Genomic DNA, 8,287 nt, shown 5'->3' on the forward strand with positions numbered 1-8,287 from the left:
AGTTTCAAGTTATTATATTAGTGATAAAAAGTAAATCACATAGAATGGCCTAAATGTGTATGATTTAGTTAAAGAGATAGTTCAGAGAGACAGTATTGGGGAATTTTACTGTTTTCCCAGAGTCAGAAACTAAGAGAAGCCCTTGGACAGACCTTTTTATGTATTTGGTGTATTTTCGTGTTGTTATGTAAAACAGCAATATTAAGCTATCTTGGCTCAATTGCTGAGTGTCGGTGGGAACAAATAACATAATTATGATCCCATAGATATCCAGGAATTGAGCAAAAGTAAGCATTTTTAACTCAATACAGGGGAGGCCCACAGTCTGAGACACAGAAAACCCCTATTAAGGCCATAGCTTATGATTCACATCATTTTTATACTTGTTCAACCATTCAGTGACCTGCCATGGTCTGTATTGAAACATCTCTTTATGCTCTAAGAAAGGTGACAACTTTACATCCATAACATATTGTTGCTGCTTTTTTAATATTTATGTAGGCTATATAAATTGACATGACTTAAGCCAAGGCAGTGTGCTGGTCACTCTTATGTAGGCCTAGTAAGCCATGTCATTTATTTACATAACTCTGGCATCAAAACTATGCTCTTAATATTCTTCTTCTACTCCAGCTTAATCTTTTTGGGGTGCTATGATGCCATTTAAATGAGCTCAAATTCCACAAACCACCATTTTTGGTGCAACCTGCTGATATACTCTACCTCCAAATAGCTGCTGTTACAAGGAGGGCCTTGAGAGGGGCAAATGGATTTGTCACAATTCAAAGGAGAAATATGTAAGACCGCAGCATTTAGAAATGAGTACTGCAGTCCAAATGCACATCACAGCCATAGACAGTATATTAAATAGATTGAGGATTTATTTAATTTATAATCTATGGTTGGAGCGAATTGTTTCCCCCCGTCCCCTCCTCCCCAAACCCGAAGGGCAGACAGGATGCCTGCAGGATGCAGGGACATTGAACAAAAGTGCAAGATGAGTGGAAGATTATATTTTTACAATGACAAATGATGACAAGTCCTATACATTATAAGATGATCAGCTGTTTATAAGAGTCAATTGTGTGTCAATGTAAAGCTAAGCCTGCTATTCCGAAAACCTACTCCAAAAAACACATTCTGAAGTTGGAGTTTAGTAATTGTCTGCATTACTGCCTGCCAGACTCCATTAGCATATTGCCAGGTTTCACCATTTATAAATATCTGCGATTTTTAAAAGATTAATGAGGATTTCTTATGACTCATAAACAGATACTTACTCATTCTGCAAATATTCAGCATTAATTTTATCCTCAATAAACATAAAACAGACCAAGAAAAACAGCTGTTCCGGCCCAGAATGGAAATTTCAAAGGAGAACATGCTGGCTGTAGCATTGTTGTCGGAGAAGCCAGTATTTTAATTTAGCATGTGTACTTAGTGTGTTATGACATATCACAGTTATTGCATGATTTAGTACAATAAATATATTACATATTTCTCATTTAAAAACTAGAGGAGAAGACCAAGTGGTCAAAATTGATATAGCCATATATTCAAAACTCTCCTATTGTTATAGAGAAATGCCACTGAAATAAAGGGGAACTTTTCAGTTGTAGCATTGTCCTCAGCAGGTACTCGGGAGGTTAAAATTGCCAGCCGCTCAAAAGATTCCCATGTTTTTGGCTGGTAAGTGAGACAAATCTACTAGCAATTTGCATATTTTACCAGCATATGGCTGTTGCCTGGTGCTAATTTTGGTCCCTGCTCAAGTGTTAAAGCTATATGCAGCTGGCAGCACCTCAAGATGAACCGGGAGTCAAGAGCACAAACCTTTCCACATGATTCAATAAAAAGCACCTCTTACCTGTTTAAAAGTTAAAGTGAGATCACATTGGGTTCAGCTGTTGAGGAAGAGGGGATGTGTATCAATTTACCAGCTCAACTGAAGTTAGAGAAGGGGCTCCAGTGCATGGCAGGCCTCAGGAGACACATGTTGACAGGAAATAATGAATCAGGAGGAACCCTCTGGAGGTTCAGGAGATGAGGGGAAAGACAGAAAGAAGGATGAGGAAAAGATGGAGTGAGAAGAAGGGAAAGATGAGGAAAAAATGGCTACGGGCTGTTGATGTAAAAAAAAATCCATCTATACCTGTGTGGCATTTATGATCCGTGTGGATGTTTTTTGCATTGACGTGCATGAATGTATGTGTTTGTATGTGTGTGTTCATACTCTTGAAGGGAGGTTTGTGTACATCATCAATGGCAGAGCAGCTATCATATACACATGTTCCTGTGGGAAAAGAGCAGAATACCTTTGAGCGACATACAGACAAGTGTCATATCAACATCAGACTGAAGGGAGAGATAAACATCTGTACATCTATTTTCAGTCATTATTTGAAATTTTCAGAGGTGAGTTTGGCACAATAATTGTTTTCCCAGAGGAGTTTTGTAACACAAGTGAGAAGAAGAGGCAGCATTCTCAGCTAAACACATAATATTGAATCAGACAAGTGGCCAAGAAAATTAATGCATCCCTCAGTGCCACATTATAAATTCAGACAGTTTACATACAGCGGTGATCATCAAGAACTCGCCATCGGGAAAAAAAAGGATGAGACATTCTCTGGCAACAAAAGCCCTTTTCCCTCTCTTTTTCATTGAAGAGAAAATATGATTGTGTTTCTGTATGTGCAGAGTAATGGGAGATAAATTCTGTTTCTAGAAAATGAATTAGTTAGAAGAGAGAGTCTTGTTGAAAAATGGCTCTGTCATGACAAGAAGCACAACGATGGCAATAATAAAGCAAAATGATCTCTGCAGCTTGGTAGTTGCAACAACAGCGAACAGTGTGGATACAATGAGACCATCTGGTTACTTCCAATATATGGCTAACTCACGAGTGAAGCCGCCATGTCTTCCCTTTTTATTATTACATTAATAATTGTTACCATTTCACTCTGTATGGACAGTTGAGACAACCAAAGTGCTAAACTTAAGCAACCCTGGTGATGGAGTGTTCAGATTATTTGTTATTTTATTTCCATTAGTGGATTAAAATCCCAAAAAGGGCACCTATATAATCTAATGACATTCAGCAGTGAACACAACATTAAAATGCCTGTAATATAGTGATAAGACCTCTGAGACAATAGTTCATTTCAAATTATTAAAGGACCAGTGTGTAGTGGCATTTAGTGGTGGGCTTTCACAACACCTCTTGCCCTCTCCCCTTCCAAGCATTTGGGAAATCCTTCAGCACAGGGATAATAGTACCTCAAATAGAAACAAAATAGAAAAAACATTATATCAAAAATATCCAGAATGGTTATATGTTACATGAAAGGAAAAAAAATAAATGTTGTACATAACAAAAAGCATGAAAACACATTTCACCCCACTTACATCATAATATTTCTGTTAACATTCACTAACATGCGTTTATTTTATTGTCAAGACTGTGGACATCTAAATTTCCAAAATCAAAATGTACTAAAATGTATTTATTTTGGTACATTTGACAAGAATAAAGTGTTTGAACTGCATCTATTTGTGTTTTATGCACGTTTGACAGGCTGAGTATATGGATTGTGTGTGCATGAGCACCTCTGTTCAGGTGCTTGTATATGAGTAATGGTGTCTTCGTATTCACCTTTTTTTTTCTCACTGTCCAGATGTGAAGTGCTGACGTCAGGCGGTCTTCACTAATACATTCAGGCGTGCTGATGTTTGAGTAGCCAGCAGACAAACATGCTCATATGCACAGGCATGCTGATACTGGCTTACAAAAGACATACAGACTGAGTGTTGGCACTCTGGCCCCTGTCCTGTTCCAGCTGGGATCTTATCAGTGTGTATGGTGGGTGGTAATCAGAAGATATAATACATCAGGCAGCTGGCCGGTCCAGCCACAATGGAGGGAGCATCACTGCTACAGCCACACTGCAATCACACTCTGAGTAGCCCATGTGCCCTTGGAATGGGGAATGAGACTGAGGTGTAAAAATTAGAAGTCCAGTTATTCAGTATTGATGAGTTTGGTCAACCCTGGACACACTCAGTCTGATCTCAGTCTTTTCTTCTTACTCTGTCTCTTTTTCATGCTCAGATTGAATTCCACATGGGGTCATTGTCTACTGTAAGGCTTGTATGACTTCCCAGCCAAGCATTTGAAATTGCTGAGTTCTTGCGTATTCTACTTGAAAATTCCTTTTTTAAAGGGGAAATTCATCACTTTTAAGGTGGATGTCCAATCAGGTGGTAAATGTAGTCAATTGAAGCAATAAGTTCCAAAGTACATGCTGTATTGACATTTCTCCTGCTTGCAGAGTCATGCCAGTAGTGCCTACATTTACCAGAATGCATTGTGTCCAAGCTTCTGATGCCCATGCTGCTGGGTATCACCACCATAGCCTATAGTTATTACTCCCCAAGCCTAGCGTTAGGTGACAAAAATACTCAGCTGGTACAATCAATAGATCAATAGATTTACATTCTGTAATTGTCTCTGATACTGTAGTTTGCATTGTTATTGGCTGGGTTGCATAGCCATGTTCAAAGGATTCACAGGAAATGATGCACGTACTGGATATGACAACAAAAGACAATGCATGCACACATTTCACATAATGCAGAAAAGACAACATTCAATAATGATTTCATGAAGTCATCCAAAGACACTGATCACTGTTGTAGATAGTGGTGCAACTTATCTGAGCAGAATTGTGCTGCTTCTGTGGTATTTCCAACAGATCAGGTGCTCAAGGTGTGTTTGCTGACAGCACTCAGTGTTGGATACATGTGTTCCTTAAACACAGGAATGCAAGAAATGTCATGCAAAAATGCACAGCCAAAGTTTAATGCTGAAATAATTATGTGATTAATAGAGTCTGTAGCCCTCGTTAGTTATCAAAAAAATGCCAAACATTCCCTGATATCAGCTTCTCAAATGAGAAGATTTGCTGATTTTCTCAGTTTTATATATTGTTATGTCAGGGTTCATACAAAGTTTTAACATGAAATATAATAAACAAAGTGATAGTATACATTGATTGCTGGGGGTATAAAGGATTTTTTAATTGCATTTAAGATAACATGTTAGTTGTGATGGAAAAGGTTTTGAAAGTCTGAATTTTTAGTTAAGGTAACTTAAAGGTGCTTGATTATATTATTAAAAAGCTGTACAAACCCTGTAAGTTGAATATCTTTGGGGTTTTTTGTAAAGTAAAGTAAATTGAAGACTTCTCTTCAGGCTATTTCGATGGGTTCTTTTAGCTATTTTCTAAATTGCTGTAGACTAAACAATGAATTGATTAATACATAAATAAGGATTAATCAATAATTAAAACCCTTAAGTTGCATCCTCATCATTAAACAGTTAGCCATCAGTTACCTTGAAAAGAATGCATGAATTTTGTAATAATGCTCTTAAAAAGGTTGTATATCAGAGGAGTCCAATTCTTTCCTACCGAATCCTTCAGGTACAAGAGGCTAACATCACCTCTAATAAGAGAACAGGATCAACATGGTGACATTGTGCAGTGTGGGATTGTTTAATCTAAATTCTCTTATTCCATCTGCTACAGTGCCTCTCTCCATGGGTCCACGACTACTCTGGTGCTGGCTGTCACTGCTTTGCTCCCTGCCTGCCTAAATGAACAGCCCTGCCTGTATCTCAGGGTCACCTTCCCAGACTACAAGCCTCCACTACTACCACCTCATTTCACCTCTCTGTGTTTTCCTCTGTGCTCTTACTACCTGTGTTTTCCATCATGTTTTCACTGTCACACACTTTATCTCTCATACTCCTAGTTTCGCTAGGCGACTCTCCTTTCTGACAGGAGTCCATGTAAACATCTACAAGTTGAAGGTTGGCTGTGAAAGACAGCAGGTGGGATTTATTATTTATTTTCTCCTGTGCTGCCAAAATTGCTCACCTGGTGCAGTGTCGATAACAATCCAATAATTGAGGTACTCGTGGGTTCATAAGATTGACTTTATTTTCCCAGCCATATCTTAAACTGTGCAATTACTTATTTTGTACTAAAATCAAAAAGGAAACAAAATAAACATTTTAAATTATGTGGTTTGTGATTGTGTACCTACTTTTTTGGTAATGGTTAGAACTATAGTGTTTTATTCAAAATGTACTCACACAGTATTCACACACTTTGAAGTTATTTACATTAGTGGTACTATTATTTTAACAACTTGTACCACAAAAGTTCACAGTAACATACTACATAGAAATAGACCTCAGTATCCAATTAAACTCCTAATATTCCCAGTAATTACACTGGGTGTAGGGTTTCAATTTCTTCCCAAGAGCTGTTTGATTGATCAGTGGATCAATACAGCAATTAATCACCTCATTAATTACATCAGGTGCTGATTGTGATCAGGTTGAAGGTCAAACTGCAACGAGGGACAAGACTATGTATCCCCTGGATGCTTTGTGTTAAAGGGAAAGTTGCTTTATGTTTGCCTGGTGACGGTTTCCTTAAATTATCATAGATATTTGTGTTTTTTCTGAATAATATGTGAAGAAAGTGTAATGCACTCACCACAGTGAACACCACAATGTTAAGTGCTACACCAGTGTATTGTCATATAATGGTTTGATTAAACATGACCTTTAAAGCATCTAGAACTTAGCTGTGAAATAGTAAAAATGCATATATGATATCAGAGTCGATCCACAAAATGTGAAAATTAACTTTTATAACTAGTAGTAAACCTTGTTTAAAAGTGCGTAGGTGAGGTTGATCGTGTTTTTTCTTTTTATTATTATTCTGTTATTTCAAAAAAGGCCTGCCTAAATCTACTGAAACTTGTATGTCCAATTAAATATGCAGAAATGCATACAGTATATATAGTTCAGCCATTGTTGAATGATCTGTGCAACAAAATATTATCATTTTCCCTGAAACCCAAAAAACGTAAGATTTCTGACCTCTATCTTCCCGTTGTGCTTGTGTAGCAGCACAGTGAAAAAAACACTTTTAGTGGTGCCATATCTTTGACAGTGTGAACACTGTAACCGTGGAGTGTTCATCAGATATGAAGCTCTGATACCGAGGACAAAACTGACAAAATTCCTCTGAGATAACATCCTATCCCACGCTGATACTGTAGCACACTGTTCACCTTTCTTTCTTCCTCTCTCACCCTAACCTCACACTGATGACTTGATAACACCAAGACTGAATCATAACATTACTCTTCCCTCCCCCCCTTCCCTATTCTCCCTTTGTAAAGACCTCATTGTTTATCACGCGCAGACCTGAACAGTGTTCATCCCCTCTGGGCAGCACTCATTGCTTGTGTAAGTTATATGGTTGTTGGCTACTAATTGCATTAGCCCAGCGGGTTATTGAAGTTTTGCTTCACAACTTGTGGTCAGCACAGAAAAGGATGACCTCCGTCACCAACCCAATCAGTACGTTGAGCATCAGTGAGCGCACACAGGCAGGGCGGTGAGTTGTGCGACGCAGCATGGTTCCCATTAGTGTCAGCCACACAGGGAAATATGGAGGTTATTTAGCTTCAACACAGGGACGCAGAGCCAGGATCTTAACATTGAACTGTCGTGGTTAAGAGGCCCCCTGCTCTGTCGAGTCTGAATGCTTCCAGGGATGAAGCTTTGATAATGATTTGACTCTGAAGCATGAAAATATTTCTTTTTGTGTTCACTCATTATTGTCACGTTTAAATTTCCAAAGGGGTCGCTTTACATAATGTCAGAGTTTTTTTTCCCTCTTGTCTCATCACACCAGCACTGAGTGATATGGCTTTACAACACAGGGGCAGTCTATAGCAAGATATTTGTTTTTTTAATTTTGCTTAATAAATGAAAATTCAGTAATTTTCAAGGCTGGGTTGGACCAACAAGGATTAATTTTTAACCCAGAGTAAACTTATAAATATAGTCACACTAAATTTTGAATAGAATTTATGTTGCACCAAACTTTTAAATTAGCTTAAAATTTTTTCTTCTCTTCAATCAAGCATCTCCATTTTTTAATTCTAATTTCTGTTAACATGACTGAACTTGGATTCATTAAACAGTTGCATTTTGAATTGCGTGAAAGAGCCGTGCTTAATTTTAAATCTGGATTTATTCATTTTAAACCTAGTTTTACTAAATTCTGATGAGAATTTTAGATTAAATTAATCTTTGGTGCAAGCCAGTGTATCTACCAGTTTCACCATAGCAAAATAAAATGAACACCAGGATGTGATTGGAGTCTGGTAGGGGCATTTATGATTAGTTTTAGTAATAACA

The 8,287-nt window shown here is 37.8% G+C and overlaps 1 long non-coding RNA gene across 1 annotated transcript in view; it reads left to right on the forward strand.

The window, feature by feature from the left end:
• Positions 1 to 6,052, forward strand: part of LOC146331959 (uncharacterized) — a 28,022-nt gene extending 21,970 nt beyond the window's left edge. Inside the window, exon 4 of the long non-coding RNA XR_014772598.1 lies at positions 5,589 to 6,052. This is a non-coding gene — a long non-coding RNA (uncharacterized LOC146331959). The remainder of the gene's footprint in view (positions 1 to 5,588) is intronic.
• Positions 6,053 to 8,287: the final 2,235 nt, after the last annotated feature.

Source organism: Lutjanus erythropterus, chromosome 2, assembly GCF_056507025.1.
Source record: "Lutjanus erythropterus isolate fLutEry1 chromosome 2, fLutEry1.hap2, whole genome shotgun sequence".
In the NCBI taxonomy this organism is placed as follows: domain Eukaryota; kingdom Metazoa; phylum Chordata; class Actinopteri; order Lutjaniformes; family Lutjanidae; genus Lutjanus; species Lutjanus erythropterus.